The following is a 14862-nucleotide window of genomic DNA, read 5'->3' as shown; positions in this document are numbered from 1 at the left end:
GTTGCATCATATTGCATTACTTTCCTCTCAAAGAATGACACAACAGGTCACAGGGTTGTCTAATAAAATATATAAATTAGATTTACACAATCCTGTAAGAGGCTCGCCACTCACTCTAATCCAAGACCTGGGAGGAAAAAAAAGCCATGTTTTAAAAGACATATTAAACAAGGTTAGGGTAGGGGTCATTAAAACTCTATTCTGTAGTAGGGTAGAAAGGATGCATCCTTGTTTTTATTCCCCTCTTAGTTGGTAATACTTCTGACAGATGTCTTGCTATACTGCATCTTATTCTTAAGTTGTCATCAACATGTATTCTAGAGATAAGGGATTTTTGCTAGAGCATGAGAAGCCTGCTTGAAATCCACTGTCATGCTGCAAATTGGGTTGATTTAGAAGTTGATATATTTTTCCAGCATATAATGTAGTATTCGACACTGGGCCATTAAAGAGAGGCAGTCTCTAAACCGTGCTTGTTCATCTGTAAAGATATTCTCCAAGCCCATTCATGACTACAGGCCACAATTGAATCAGAAACCTAAACATTTATTTTGGTGCTTGTGTAGATAACATATTTCCAACGTCTGTTGAGAAAAGGCACACAGTTAGTTCATCGTTAAGAGGCACTTCAAAAATGTTACAAGCATAAACCCAGCTGTTATATAATGTGGATTAGGTGTCCACTGTTTGAATCTGACTCTGGTAGTATGTTTGAGTTCATGACCCCAAAGAAAACTTTCTAAAAACAAAAAAACAAAGAAATGTATTGATATATAGCATTACTTCAAGTTCATTAGAATTAGCAGCTCTCCTTGTCAACCGAGCATGAGCTTCACAGAACATAGTACAATAGATCAAAAACTTTTATGGACTCAAATGCTTTGTGGTTTCAGCTGGCCACCCACAATCAAGCCCTGCCTCCCACTGAGAAGAGCTTTACATGTGGGCTGCTACTATTACCCAGAATACTCTTCACCTTTCTCATGCTCCAGAGAAGACGACTTTCCAGCTATGCTTCTTTTCAATCAAAATGGAGACAGTTTTCCAATCCTGTTGCAACACTACACCAGTCCTGACACCACGCAGATTAAAAGTGGGATGTACTGTATGTGAAGACATAAACATTAAACAAAATAGTATGTGAAGACATAAACATTAAGAAAGAAAATTACACGTAAGACTGAATGTAAAAAAGCACAATGGAAATTGTAGTACAGTGGAAATTGTTGAGCCTAAAGCCACACAGCTTCCAGATACACTGTTCCCTCAATGACTATAGGAGGTAAAGTCTGCAGGGGTGTGGGTGTGGAAGAAAGATGCAAATAAGTTAGAGGGAGGGACTTAAAGGCTGCCATATTTAATTGCAGGTAAACTATCTGCAAAATCTCCATATGGCTTGCTAGTCAATTTGGCTTCCAAAGAAAAGCCTAGCTCTCCTTTTATTTTGGACTTGGCTGCTTTGCAGATGACTTGTTTACCCTGTCTGCTGATGTTCAACCCCACCCACATTTCCCATAGAAAATCAGGTGGTGGGCAGGAAAGGGGATGGGAAGGGCAAAGGGGGGGGGGCAAGCTGCAGTTCAATTGGCTGCCAGTTTTTCAGCATTTGGTCTGCAGATTGCCCACCCATGCATTTGGAATAAGAATTGGTTGCTACTAGATTTCTGCTCAACTGAACTATCCTTGTGATGAGTGTTTGAAACAGAAAATTGCTGTTTTGCCCTTGAGCTCTTCTGCTGTAAAGGCTCTTGGCTAACTGTACAAAATATAATATGCACTTCCATACGTGATGAAGTCATTACTAAGGAGAATTTAGGAGAATTTTAAAGCTATAAACGTGAACGTTTTTTGCATAGAGCTTACATAACCATAAGGAGCTACTGGATTCTTTCTGCTGCCATCTGTTGGTTAGGGATAACACAACTAATGTTCTCCTGAAACAGAAAACGAATATTAAGTAACATTCTTGAATTGTAGCTTCCCCTTGATGAAAATAATATATTGAAGCTCCCAAAATTATACATCTCTATGGATTACATCTAGTCAGGGCATGCTTGCATTTGCCATTTTAAGTTGCTCCTATCTGGTCCTCATACAGGTTAAAACAGCTTAAGAAAATTCTGATCAGGCCGAGACACTATGGCAAAAGCTTGCACGGTATTTGGTTCAGACAGCAAACTATGGGTACATCTTTCTGGACACACACACACACACACACACACACACAAATATATATAAATTTGCATATGTAAAGTAAAAGCATCAAAATGCGCATATAAGTGGACACAGTCAATTTCTTTTTTGGAAAAGAAATCCTTTCTTATAGGTCTAATATTTTCTAATATTTTATATATATGCATATATCTTTCCAATGAATTTTTCTGTTAAAATGTTAGCTGTAGCTCTTACTTTCTAGACAGAAAGTTATTGGTTCAAAACTAGCAGCTTTTTTTTAACATACTAGCTTTTCCTTCCTGTGCTCTTTCTCTTTTTATAAGTGTATCACTTTATCATGTTTCTAGTTAATTGGTCTAGAAATTAGTCAACCTATGAACTATTTGGAAGCTCATATTGAAACACTTCTACTTCAAAGCACTGTAAAAGAATGATGAAATAGTGCAGCACTGGACTTTTCCCTCCTTAAAGACAGAAAGAGAGAGAAAGAGAAAGAAAGGAAAAAGAAGGGGTGCTCTTAATATTGAGGGGCACTGTGCACAGTATGCAGCCCAAGTGCAGAATTAAACGCAATGTTTGAGTCACCTCAAGAATGAAAACACAATTGGAGATTGCATTGGCTGGGGGTACATTAAAGGATGATGTTCATTCTAACCCTCCAGAAAAGGTTGGTGGTCTGTACTTGTGACAACCATAGATACACAATATATTCCTTGTCCACTACAAAACAACATCAGATTGTTCTTTCTCTGTTCTTTTGCCTCCAACTCAGGCCACTTCCATAACTTCTTCCCTTGAGAGGAAAAAGACTCACTTCATTAGTACATCATACACACACCAGCTCCATTCTTAAAAAGAAAAAGAGCAAGACTGAAGGACGGCTTAGTTAAAAAAAAACAATCCTTTGATAAACTATGTCTGGTAAATCCCTGCTTGAAAGAGAAGCAGGTGCTTCTGAAGACTGGTCCTTTGGTTTCTGCTTATCCCAACCCAGCAGCATCCAGAAGGGCCCAGAGAATGAGACTAACCTTATGAACTATACGGTAGAGCAGCAGAGGTAAATACTATCACAGGCATGGAGATAAAGTTCAACATAGTACACTGCTATAGTAATAATTTACATAATCATGGTGGATGCCCTGGGGAATAGGAGTGAATCTATGGTTTGGAGCAGCAGCCTCCAACCTTCTTGGTACCAGGGACTGGATTCAGGGAAAACATTTTTTTCACAGAGCGGCATCGGTGTGGGGTGGTGGTGGTTTTGCACACTACCTATGTCCCATGCATGCCCAGATGAAGCTTTACTTGCTTGTGCAGCCTGTTCCTAACAGGCTATAGACTGGTACCGGTCCATGGCCTGGGGATTGGAGACTCTTGGTTTAGAGTAGATGCTGTGTCCCTCTTTCCTTAGAATTTATCAAGCAATTACATAAAGTCATTTGTACATGGCAAACTCCAGTCAGGGGATGTTGATTGAAGTAATCTGAGATTGATCGGAGTAATCTGAGATGGGATTATTACTTTAAAATGAAGTTGAAGATAGACTGAGAGACAGAGAAGAGAAAGAATTACAAGACTTAAAAAAGAATGAATTCAGATGACAACAAACATCAGGTGCTGCTCTGAATATTACTAGTTAATTCAGCTGATTTTTTTTCCAATTTTTGCTGTAGAGTGACTTGTCTCAGTATTGTGTTCAGTACTTTAGGAGCAGCTGGGCTGGGCAGCATGCCATCTATAAACTTAAGGACAGCTGATGGCAGATGTATTTATTGTAAGCATGATAGCCCTGGTGACAATGACAGCATGCTTAGACTGTACAATAGAACTGCTACCCAGATTTTCAAGTAACTCAGCAATCAAAATGTGTCCTTGCAGCTTTCAGGTATAAGCTGGCAGATTTTATGAGATTTCACTGTTCTAAGCACAGTGTGCTTTCTGACAATATCTGAAAAGCCATTTATTTTGGAACGAATGTCATCTTGAGCTTCTACTTAAATCAAAGAGATGATTAACCAAATGAATATACTCCGTGTAGTTGTAGTTCAAGGCTCTTCCATGATAATCAATAGATGAATCGTTTGAGCAGCTTTTAAAATCTTCAGTAATTTGTGGAAGGACCTGGCTGCAGATCAAAGTAAATGAATAAGATTCACCAACACATTTTGCCATATCATTATATAAAAAGCAGACTACTTCAGAATGACATTTTATAGCCTCAAATAATTATTTGTTTCGAATTCGTACACTATAACATTTTCAAGGTTTTCCTGACTTGATGAATGTTGCAATGCAGCTTTTAAACACGAAAGCAATAATTCTCAAGAGTTTGAATTAATTCCAGAATATTACATATAAAGATACAGTAGTTTAAGGGTTGGCTGGGATTGGCAGGCCTTTAACTGATCTGAAGGAATATGAAGAACCGTGATGCATAAGACAATGCACGACCATAATGTATAGGCACTTTGTATTGACTGGGAAGAAGCAGCAGTAAACTAAGATTGATGGAGTCAAATACATGGAAACATCAACCTTACAAGATGAGGGAGAATGAGAAGATCAGGAGACAGCAGCCGATGACTTCAGCTTTATATCCTGCCCTTTTTTCACCTCCTGCTGAGCTGCTTTCCCAGCAAAGGAAAGAAGAAAAGAAGAAAAAAAAAAGAAAAAAAAAAAAAGAAGAAGGGAGGAGGAAAACAACCCACCCAGCCACCCAACCCCATGAACGTTTTTTCCAGATCAGGGGCCGATGGCCCCATCTGTTGACATAGCAATAATTTTTAATGAGAAATTTTTAGTATTTGTGTGGGAGAAGAGAGCATTGTGTACACAGATGCAGTGCTCGCCACCATGCTGTGGAGCTGAGCCGCTCCCTCACCTCCCTTAAGCCTGGGGTTCGGAGTCCCAAAACAGATTCCTTTCAGGCAAAGGAAAAACATTTAGGCCTGCTCACCTTTGAACTGAATGCAACGATGTTTACCTTGGCAAGACAAAGTGGCAGTTTTACAGATATTAAATACAGGCCTGAGGGGAAACTGGAGGCTGCCCGAAATTTTAATCACCCAATTTAGTCAGTCCAAAGAAATTAGCTAAAGGGAAAACCTATGGCATTAAACCACCATCACCACAAAATCCTACACAAAATAGACCCTGGTTGAAATCAAGGGTCAAGAGAGAGAAAGTCCAGGAAAATCCAATATATGAGCAGTTACATATCAAAAGAAATGACGTTCTTTTAAAATTATTTGTAAAATCCTACAGATTAATAATCTCTGCTTCTTTTCTTTGTATCCCATGGGAGCTGGAGGCTAAAACATATGAAGAATGATTGCAGGAAGTGGGTAGATCTAATCTAGTGAAAAGAAGGATGACATGATAGCAGTGTTCCAATATTTAAGAAGCTGCCATAAAGAAGAAGGTGTCATCCTATTTTCCAAAACACCTGTAAGGCAAGACTAGAAACCATGGATGGAAATTAATCAAAGAGAGAGGCAACCTAGAACTAAGGAGAAATTTCCTAACAGTGAGAATAATTAACCAGTGGAATGGCTTGCCTCCAGAAGTTGTGGCTGCTTCAATGCTGGAGACTTTTAAGAAGAGACTGGATAGCCACTTGTCTGAAAAGGCATAGGGTCTTCTGCTTTAGCAGGGGATTGGACTATAAGACCTCCAAGATCCCTTCCAACTCTGTTATTCTGTTATTCTGGTATCTGTTTTAGGATTTTCTGCATCCTGGCTACCTCAGCTAACCCCGGCTCCAGTTAATTCTCCTTCAGCTCCAGGATCCACAGCCCTACAGATGCCATGGACCATTCATCTTTTAATTCGATTTTGCCTGTCAGATAAAATTGCTGCAAACAAGTTTAACACATCTTGAATCAAGATTGTTTTTCTTCCCCCTGCAGAGCACGAGGGGTGGGCGTTTGGAAAGGGAGGGCAAGAGCCAAGGAGATGCAGAAGGGTTCTGAACCAGGCCTCAGGAGTCCTGCTGAGGCCAAGGCCCTGTTTACTGATTTCCAAGGATAGCAAAACATCATATTCAAGGAAGAAACAAAGAAAAAAGGGGTGTTGGATGCAGAAAACGTTCCCCCTCCCACTGCCCACACAATTTGGCTGTGAGCACTAAGACTTCAGCAATGCTGTCAGAAGTCTCCCGGCAGGAACAGAATTCATGTTGATTTTACAGAGAAGGTTGTTACCCACATTTCACTGTTGATTTATTGGGTTTTAACCAGCTCCTTATGGTGCGCTATAAGGAGAAGCGAGGAGGAAAGAGAGAGAGTCAACTTGTACTTCTCCAGGAGAACTGCTGACTCTTAGTAAAACGACAGTTGGGATTATCATGACAAATAAGGCCAGGCGCGGGGGATGGCGTTTCAAGAGGCTGGGCTACAACTGATGGAAAAGCTCTCTGCTGTCCACCCGGCCCATTTGTTGACCACCTGCCATGTTTGTTTAATATTTGTCAGAATTTATGAAGGCCGCGGCAAATGTAGAATAACAAACACTGTGTCCGTGGTTCCGCATGAAGCTTCAACAAGCAAGGTGCTGCAGTTACACGCTTGCTGCCAAACTGAAAGGGGAGGAAAATATAACTCTGTGAGTCATTTCATTCAGTTCCTTCAGGGGGACATTAGGAATGAGAGAGTATATGCTAAAGCAAGCCAAAGAAAGCCCAATAGAATTTAAGCAACCAAGCCAGGCCTGGGTTTGTTGCCATCTGCAGACTTCATTAGGCTGCCTTGATTGGCCTGTGTTAAACAAAGATGGGATTAGGTTTCAGACTTTTTTTGTGGAAGTGAGCTAAAATTTCAGGCTGATGATTTAGTCAGGTGTAAGCATGAAGTTTCCAATTTAGAGACATAAATCGAAAACTTTTTTTTTATTATCCTCTGTTTTACCCTGACACCCAGCTTCACCCCAGTTCCTTTTCAGAATTCAGATGATATGTTTATATAGGCTGCGCCTTAATTGATCGGCATGCAGTCTAATATGACACATAAAATACATCTTCTGTGAAAGATATTGCTCAGTATCCTCCAGACTTTATTATGGGAAGTTCTCAGTTGTTTGTCTTCGTGTTCCCTTTTTCAAAATTCTTTGGATTCCATCTCTCTCCAGAAATGTATGTTCCAAAATCAGACCAATCAACCATGAAATTTCTAAGTCACACCTAATAAGTTGTTTCATAAAGAAGCAAACTACCAAAGAAACATGCAAAAGCAGGAGACTTCAAGAAAGCAAAAAACGATATTTTGAAGGGAAATATAGTACAATCAGAGCAAATTCTCTAATTTGTGAACTCTTAGTTAAACAGAACAGTAGAAATACTGTATGTGTAACTGATTGTGCTAGGCAAGAGCAAATATTCTGCTATAGTTAAGGGCTATCAAGTTTATTGTGGCATGCAACATTTGTGTGGAGCATAATGTAGCCTTTAAAATGTCACTAGACTTTTAGTTGATTTTATTTTAATCACTACTCTTCTAAATATTGTCTCTCGGGAAAGTCCTACACTTAGAAAGACATTAAGAAAACATTTTTTCAACTACTTATTTGTTTTCTCTCAGATGGTGAATATATTTGTTAAGATGATTTCAGCTGATGTGCAAGTAGATAGCATAGAGCCAGATGGAGGTAGTCCTTCATTGAATCACTAGCAACAATGATGAATTTAGGAGTAGCTTAAATTCTGTCTTATCTAATGTGACTTGGATAAATCACTTATTAATGATACCTCACTTTGGTGTAGACATCTTTTTGATTTCATTATTTAGTACTTCCACCCATCATCCAAACTTGACATTTCTGCTAAATATTGATGATACCCTATCTTAAATTTCCAAATAATAAAACCCAGAGGGTTTTTTTAATATGGGTTTTAAATAGGAGGCAATGTGGAACCCTGTATGTAGTATTAGTTATCTAGTATAAGATACAAATTCTCAAATCTAGAACCTAATTAGCCTGGAAAAAGAGATTAGATAAAGTTGTTATAAGTAATATCAATTATACTTTCCTGTCCTTCAAGTTGAATTTGGAGATGAATGCCTGTTTAAATTAATCAAAACAAGGGACCCTTCTTCTTATTTTTTCAAACATTTCACAAATCCAAATTTAAAATGGAAAGGTATACATGAAAATAATATAATGTTTTGGAGCCACTAAATTTTCCCTTCTAGTAGAAATGTTATGTGTGGTGTGTTCATATGTTTACAAAACTTGATGACATAACTGGGGATTGAAATATTTCCCCTCATTTTCATGTTTTGAAGGATAGGAGAGGTTTAAGGGGCAAAATATGTTGTTAAGTTATGTAGAGGCTTAGCAGACCTCTTTGGCCATTAATTTGTTTTAACTTTTTAAAATCATGCTGTCAGCAAATGGGTATTTTGCCAGGGAAATTCAGTCAGAGAGGCTTTGGGGTTCCTATTCCTGCTATCCAGGGCAGGCTACCAGCCTCACCCACAGCATGAAAAAGCAACCACAGGAAATTGAGTTTTGGCAAAAGAAGTATGTATACTACACTTTCTACATTAGACTACTATCAGGACACTTTCTTACTGATAGTATTCAAGTAATTGGAGTCAGTTATTAGTTCAATTTCTTTGTGTATGTGAAATGGGGATGGCATCTTCTCCTTTCACCAGCCAGTAAACATCTTGGGCCTCCTGATGGTTATGGAAGGGATGTGAAGCACCCAATAATCCCAGAACCAAGCAGTTGGAAAGAAAGCATGACAGGTTGCAATGGGGTCCTGCTGGCATCACGAATCCTTAAGACAGGGGTCTCCAACCTTGGCAACTTTAAGACTTGTGGACTTCAACTCCCAAAATTCCTCAGCCAGCAAAGCTGGGAGTTGAAGTCCACAAGTCTTAAAGTTGCCAAGGTTGAGGACCTCTGCCTTAAGATACACCGATCTTTTCATCATTCAAGTCATGCCTGTGGAATTTCATCAGCAAAGAATCTGCTTCCACTGGCTCAGACATAAAGAGACATTATTTTTGTTTAATATTTCAACAAAGGGAAGAGGTTAGCAAGGGAATTAACATCCGTACAAGGACTGTTATTCCACGGAGTTTACCCAGGGTAGCCAGCACACAGCTAACTACAGTGTATATTTGCCTTTCTAAGGCTGAATGGTTTCCGTATAGACTCTTGCCAACCACTCTGATAAAGCATGTTTTGCTGTGGAGAGAACTTGTGTTCTTGACAGCAGCCAATAAAAGAGCAACATATGCTGGAGTCCCCGCCAGTTCCTAATTGTGCATATCTGAGTCAGAGCTCATCGATGAGTTTGTCTTTTTTTTTAATTTCAAAGCCACTCAATTCCAAGGTTCAATGTTATAAGAGTCTGATCCCATAAACCATTTGATTTTTTTTCTTCAAGATTAATGCTGCAGAGTTCCTTAATTTTATTTTAAACCATGGAATTATCCATCTTATATGTGGAATGCACCTGAAAAGAAGCCAGCTACGTTTGACAGCATGGACTATTTATATCATAAAATATTACTTCCATCCTTTATAATACTGAAATATTTACTTAGAAATACCTTCATTCATGTAGTGTCCAAATTTTTCCTAGTGTTGGAACAATGGGTTAACCTCTCATCTCTGACACAGAGAGCAATATATAATCTCTTTTTTTCTATCCCCTTCCTATAAAATCTCTTCTTTTCATACCCCTCTTTAAACTTGTCTGATTACCGGGTTTTTATAAATAGACACATAAGTCATTATGAAATGACTTTTATGAATTATTCACAGGGAACCAAAATCAAATAGGATTACACAAAATCTGTTTCTGACAGCAAATATATTTGAGCAAAATATGTTTGGTCAAATGTACTCCAATAGGTTAAATTCCACAGCACTGACTCCTATTTCCTTGGAATATTAATATTCTTATTATTATGGCATTTTTCTTTATGTCCTGTTGCCAATTGGCTGTTTATAGACTCAAGCTGGCACTGCACAGGAAATGCTTATAGGGACTAAAAGAATTCTGGAAAAACTAATTCTTGAGAAAACATGAATTGGGAGGCACACATCTCCTTGATAATCTGGTATTTTTCAGAGGCTTGTATTATTTTTATCTCCTTTTATCTGAAAGAAGGACCTGGATAATGTGTTCATTATTTTGGTTAGATGTTTATTTGGTTTGAACACTTGGCCAAATCCAACAGGATGAAGTTCAGATATTGCAAGTTCAATCTGCGATGAAGCAGCTAAAAAGGCCAATACATTATTGAAAACACTGCACTGAGATCACAAAAGATATCTGTTCTATTGTACTCTGTGCTATGTAGACTGCATTGAGATTATTGGGTGTGGTTTTGGACACTATGGGATAAGAATCTGGATCAGGGACTCAGAGAAGACTTATCACAATAAGGGCTCTGGAAACCAAATCCCATGAAGAAAGGTTGAGATGGTTGGCTGTATTTAGCCTGCAAAACAAAAAAGTAAAAAGAGATACAAAACCATTATACAAATATCTTAAAAAATACCCCTTCTGCAAGTGGGGGTGGATTTCTTCACACTTAAAACTGAGAGTTGGACCAGGTCCAACAAGTTGACATTTAACCCATGAGATTTTAGCTTGTTGTTTCATTCTCACAAAGGTCATCAAAATATGTACAGTCATAGCACACATCAGTCTTGAAGTTCCTGAGATATATCCAAGAGTGGATCATTGCCATAGCACTGTAAGACATGATGTTGTAATACAATCAAAAAGACATACGGGAACGTCTCCATTTGAGATTTCAGAAGTGTTATCTCATTTGTCTTTCCTGATAGAATGATCTTAGTTAGCACTTTGGAGATAACTCTATAGCAGAAATAAATGGACACAAGAGCCTCTAATGTGTTAACTGCCATGCAATACTTTCCAGAATGGATTGAGATGGCATACTTGGGGAAAATGAATACCATCATTTGATATACCACTTAATTATAGAAACAGTCTATAACTCCAAAGAAATTTTTATGGGAGCAATTGACACAGCATTGTTCTAGACTAAATTGAAGCCATGGGCAGTAGATTAAACATACTGTATGTAGTTCTGGCTGTTTTGCTATAATTCTACCCACTCATAATTGCAGCTCTATCATTATCTTTGGCCTTGGGATGTCAACATATCCCATCCATTAGTTTAAATTTTTCTTAAAAGTCTTTGCATTATTCTAGCCTCTGACTAATAAAAAATATTTCTGAAAAGACCCCCAACTGTCTTGATTGAGTCACTTAGGTAGTTATATTAATGTCAGTAGATAAAGAGCAAGTCAACTTGCCAGGCTCATCTTTCTTACTAATGTCTTGGGTTGTTGCCATAACTACAAAGAAAAATGGAGCTGTTTTGATGGCAGAATGAGAGACTGTTGATCAGTTCATTCTGTATGTTCCTTATGGCTGTAGCCTTCATACTTAGTGCCTATCCAACTCAGGTTTGCATTTTGCAAGATTAATAATTGAAAGCCTATTTCCATAGATTCAAGGTAAATACTTATCATGCCTCTTATCATTTCTGAAGGGCAAATTGGTCTGATGGTGATAATTTTATTCAGCCATCAAAGCTTTGCTCCTCTTTAGACAACCTGTTCTAGACTTTGCATCAGTGTCTTTTCTGAGTGCTACTGCTCTAGATATTTTGTCCTGAGGAAATGGGCCAGGTGACTGGCAAGATTCATTTAAAAACATGAAACATTTTTATCTGTGCTTACTAGAACTAAAGATAAATTTTCTGACAGTGAAAACAATTAACCAGTGGAATGGCTTGCCTCCAAAAGTTGTGGGTGTTTCAACATTAGAGGTTTTTAAGAAGAGATTCGACAGACACTTGTCTAAAATAGTATAGAGTCTCCTGCTTGGGTGGGGATGGGGTGGGGGGAACTGGAGGACCTCTAGGGTCACTTCCAGCTCTGTTATTCTGTTCTGTTATTTTGTTATTCTTCCTATCATCATGTATATCCATCCCATCAAGCCCAAATAAAGTCCAGAATGGTATAGGATCTCCTGCCATGGGACTAAATGGCTTCCAAAGTCTCTTCCAACACGTTCCATGTTCTAAACTGAGTCCTATCTGTAGGAAATGGCTGAGAATCCAACATGGCACATGAAAACCATTATACCACTAGCTAAAGTATTCTCTTTGTTTTTGTATGTAACAGCCATTGCATTTATAAAATGTCTTGTCAGCTGTAATGAAATCTTGAAAAGATAAGGGAAGCTCATAAAATGTTCTGTTTCATATTATTCCTGATCACTATGAACATTTTTGGAAGATCTTTATTCAGGCCTTTGCACAAGAGAGTGAGAGCCCTCCTTCATCATAATTTTATATTTATCTTTTGTTCTTATTGATTTGATTGCAATTTCTTTGATTGTTGTGAGGCACCCCAATTCAATTTTAATATGATGATGATGATGATGATGATGATGTTGTTGTTGTTGTTGTTGTTGTTATTATTATTATTATTATTATTATTATTATTACAGTTAATCTCACAGCCAGCCAGATGTTCAGGCTTGATTTTTTCTAGAGGACCTGGGATAGGTTCATATGGTGTTAAAGGTTAGGGTTGCAGGATGTAAGCTGTTCTAAGTAAAGCTGCCTTTTGCAATTGACTAATGGTGATTTTGTCAATGCTGCTGGCATTCAAGAGGTGCTAAGATATTTTAGGATTGCACTCAAGCTCCTATCACTACTGTATAGAAATTACTTTAACTCAGGGTACAGCCAGAGCAATTCAAAACATGATTTTACACTCACCTGTGGTGCGAGGATGACAGGCATGTCCAACTTGTCCCGATTCACAAAATCTCTGTGAAGGTCCAGAGTGAGTTGCCAATTTGTTCAGTGACACAGCAGGCACAGTGAAAAGAAAAAACAAAAAAAGAATATTTAAAATGGCACTTAGTCGAAGGAAGGAAGGAAGGAAGGAAGGAAGGAAGGAAGGAAGGAAGGAAGGAAGGAAGGAAGGAAGGAAGGAAGGAAGGAAGGAAGGAAGGATTTCAGAATGTACAAGTCCATCCTCAGAGTGGATGATTTTCAATTTCAAGGAAATAGAATTCAGGGGGACCTCAGGAAGAATTTCTTAATGATAAGAACTGTCAACAATGGAATAGAATGCCTTAGAATAGAATTAAAATAGACCTTTTAATTAAGATTGTTGTCTACTGTACATGCATTTTAACAGTGTGCATCCCTACAATCAGAAATTTCCCCCCCCAGAAACTAAAAAGCCCTGTCTATTTCCAATAGAATCAGCCCACATGAACTTGTTTTATTTATATGTAGAATAAATTATGCAATTGGTTCCTAATTCAAGAAGAGTTGGATGGTGAGAACAGAAAACCCCTCCTTTAATTAGAGTCCAAATAGGAAAAACTGGCCTGTATGTGAGGTATGATTTCAAAATCCCAGGCAGGAATGATCTATTGAGTCTGCTCTGATAGATAAGTTCCCTTAGTTATAGACTTGCTAATCTTTCCAATGTTGTGGGGGAAGGGGGTTCAGAAAAGACAAACAAAGTGGATAAATGAAAAAAGCTTACCACATCACCCCTCCATAGGAAATCTCTGCCACATGGGCAATTCTTCCAGTTAAAGAAAACAGCAAACTTTATTTACAGGGTAAATCATTCTGACTTATCTTGCAAGGGTTGCTCATGGCAGAGTGACAGGCAGTTTTCCCCTGTTGCACAGTAAATGGTTGACTGAGAAAATGTTTTCTTTCTTGCCACACAGAAACAACTAACAAAAAGGGGAGGAAATGGAAGAAAAAGAAGCAAGCAGCGTTTTCATTGTACACTGTTGACGGTTTCCAAGTTGACAGTCCTAAAGGTTTGTATCCTCAAATTCAAGCAGGCAACTATTCCAAGAAATCTGAGTTTCTGAGAGATTTCTGAATAAGTAGTTTGATTTGAGATCCTTTATGAGTAGCGAGAACTGATGATGTTACCTAGTTTGGGTAATGAAATGTCTGCAATTAAACAACCAAGCTCAGAGAGCACCAAGAACCTTATTTATCTGTTTGTTTGTTTATTGACATAAGTTCAGAGATTCCAGAAAAGTACAAACCAAACACAAGTCATTTGTACTTTTGCTTTTAAATCAGTAGCTCCTTCTAAAACTAATCAACCCCATTTTAATTACACAGTGGTTATCTTGGGGAGCTACAAATCAAGTCTGTTATTCTCTGCAAAAAAAAGTGACATAATTGTAGGATGTGAAAATCCCATGAAAGTAGGCAAGTTTAATTATGACCATAATTTCTCATAGTGAAATGAAAAATAATAGCTAATGGCACCCAAAGGCTAAAAATAAATAAATATATCAAATGTTGGAAGCTAGCATGCAGCTCAGTGTAAGAAATGCTAAATGCTGCACAATGGGTCAAAATGCCTTAATTTTTGCAAATACATTGATGCAATCTCAGCTATGACTCACCAGATAAGGAATACTGTATATATATATATATTTATTTATTTATTTATTACATTTATACCCCGCCCTTCTCCTGGTGGACTCAGGGCGGCTTACAGCCAGTTTAAAAAACACAACAATCAATACAATATACAAAATTTAAAATATAGTTAAAAAGAAATATTAATATGGGCCTTTTCTTCCTTTTTTAAAAAGTTATTTAAAAACCAAATTTAAAATCCCCTTAGGCC

The sequence above is a fragment of the Protobothrops mucrosquamatus genome, unplaced genomic scaffold (genome assembly GCF_001527695.2).
Source record: "Protobothrops mucrosquamatus isolate PMUCROS unplaced genomic scaffold, P.Mucros_1.0 scaffold95, whole genome shotgun sequence".
Taxonomy (NCBI): Eukaryota; Metazoa; Chordata; class Lepidosauria; order Squamata; family Viperidae; genus Protobothrops; species Protobothrops mucrosquamatus.
This window is presented reverse-complemented; position numbering follows the sequence as displayed.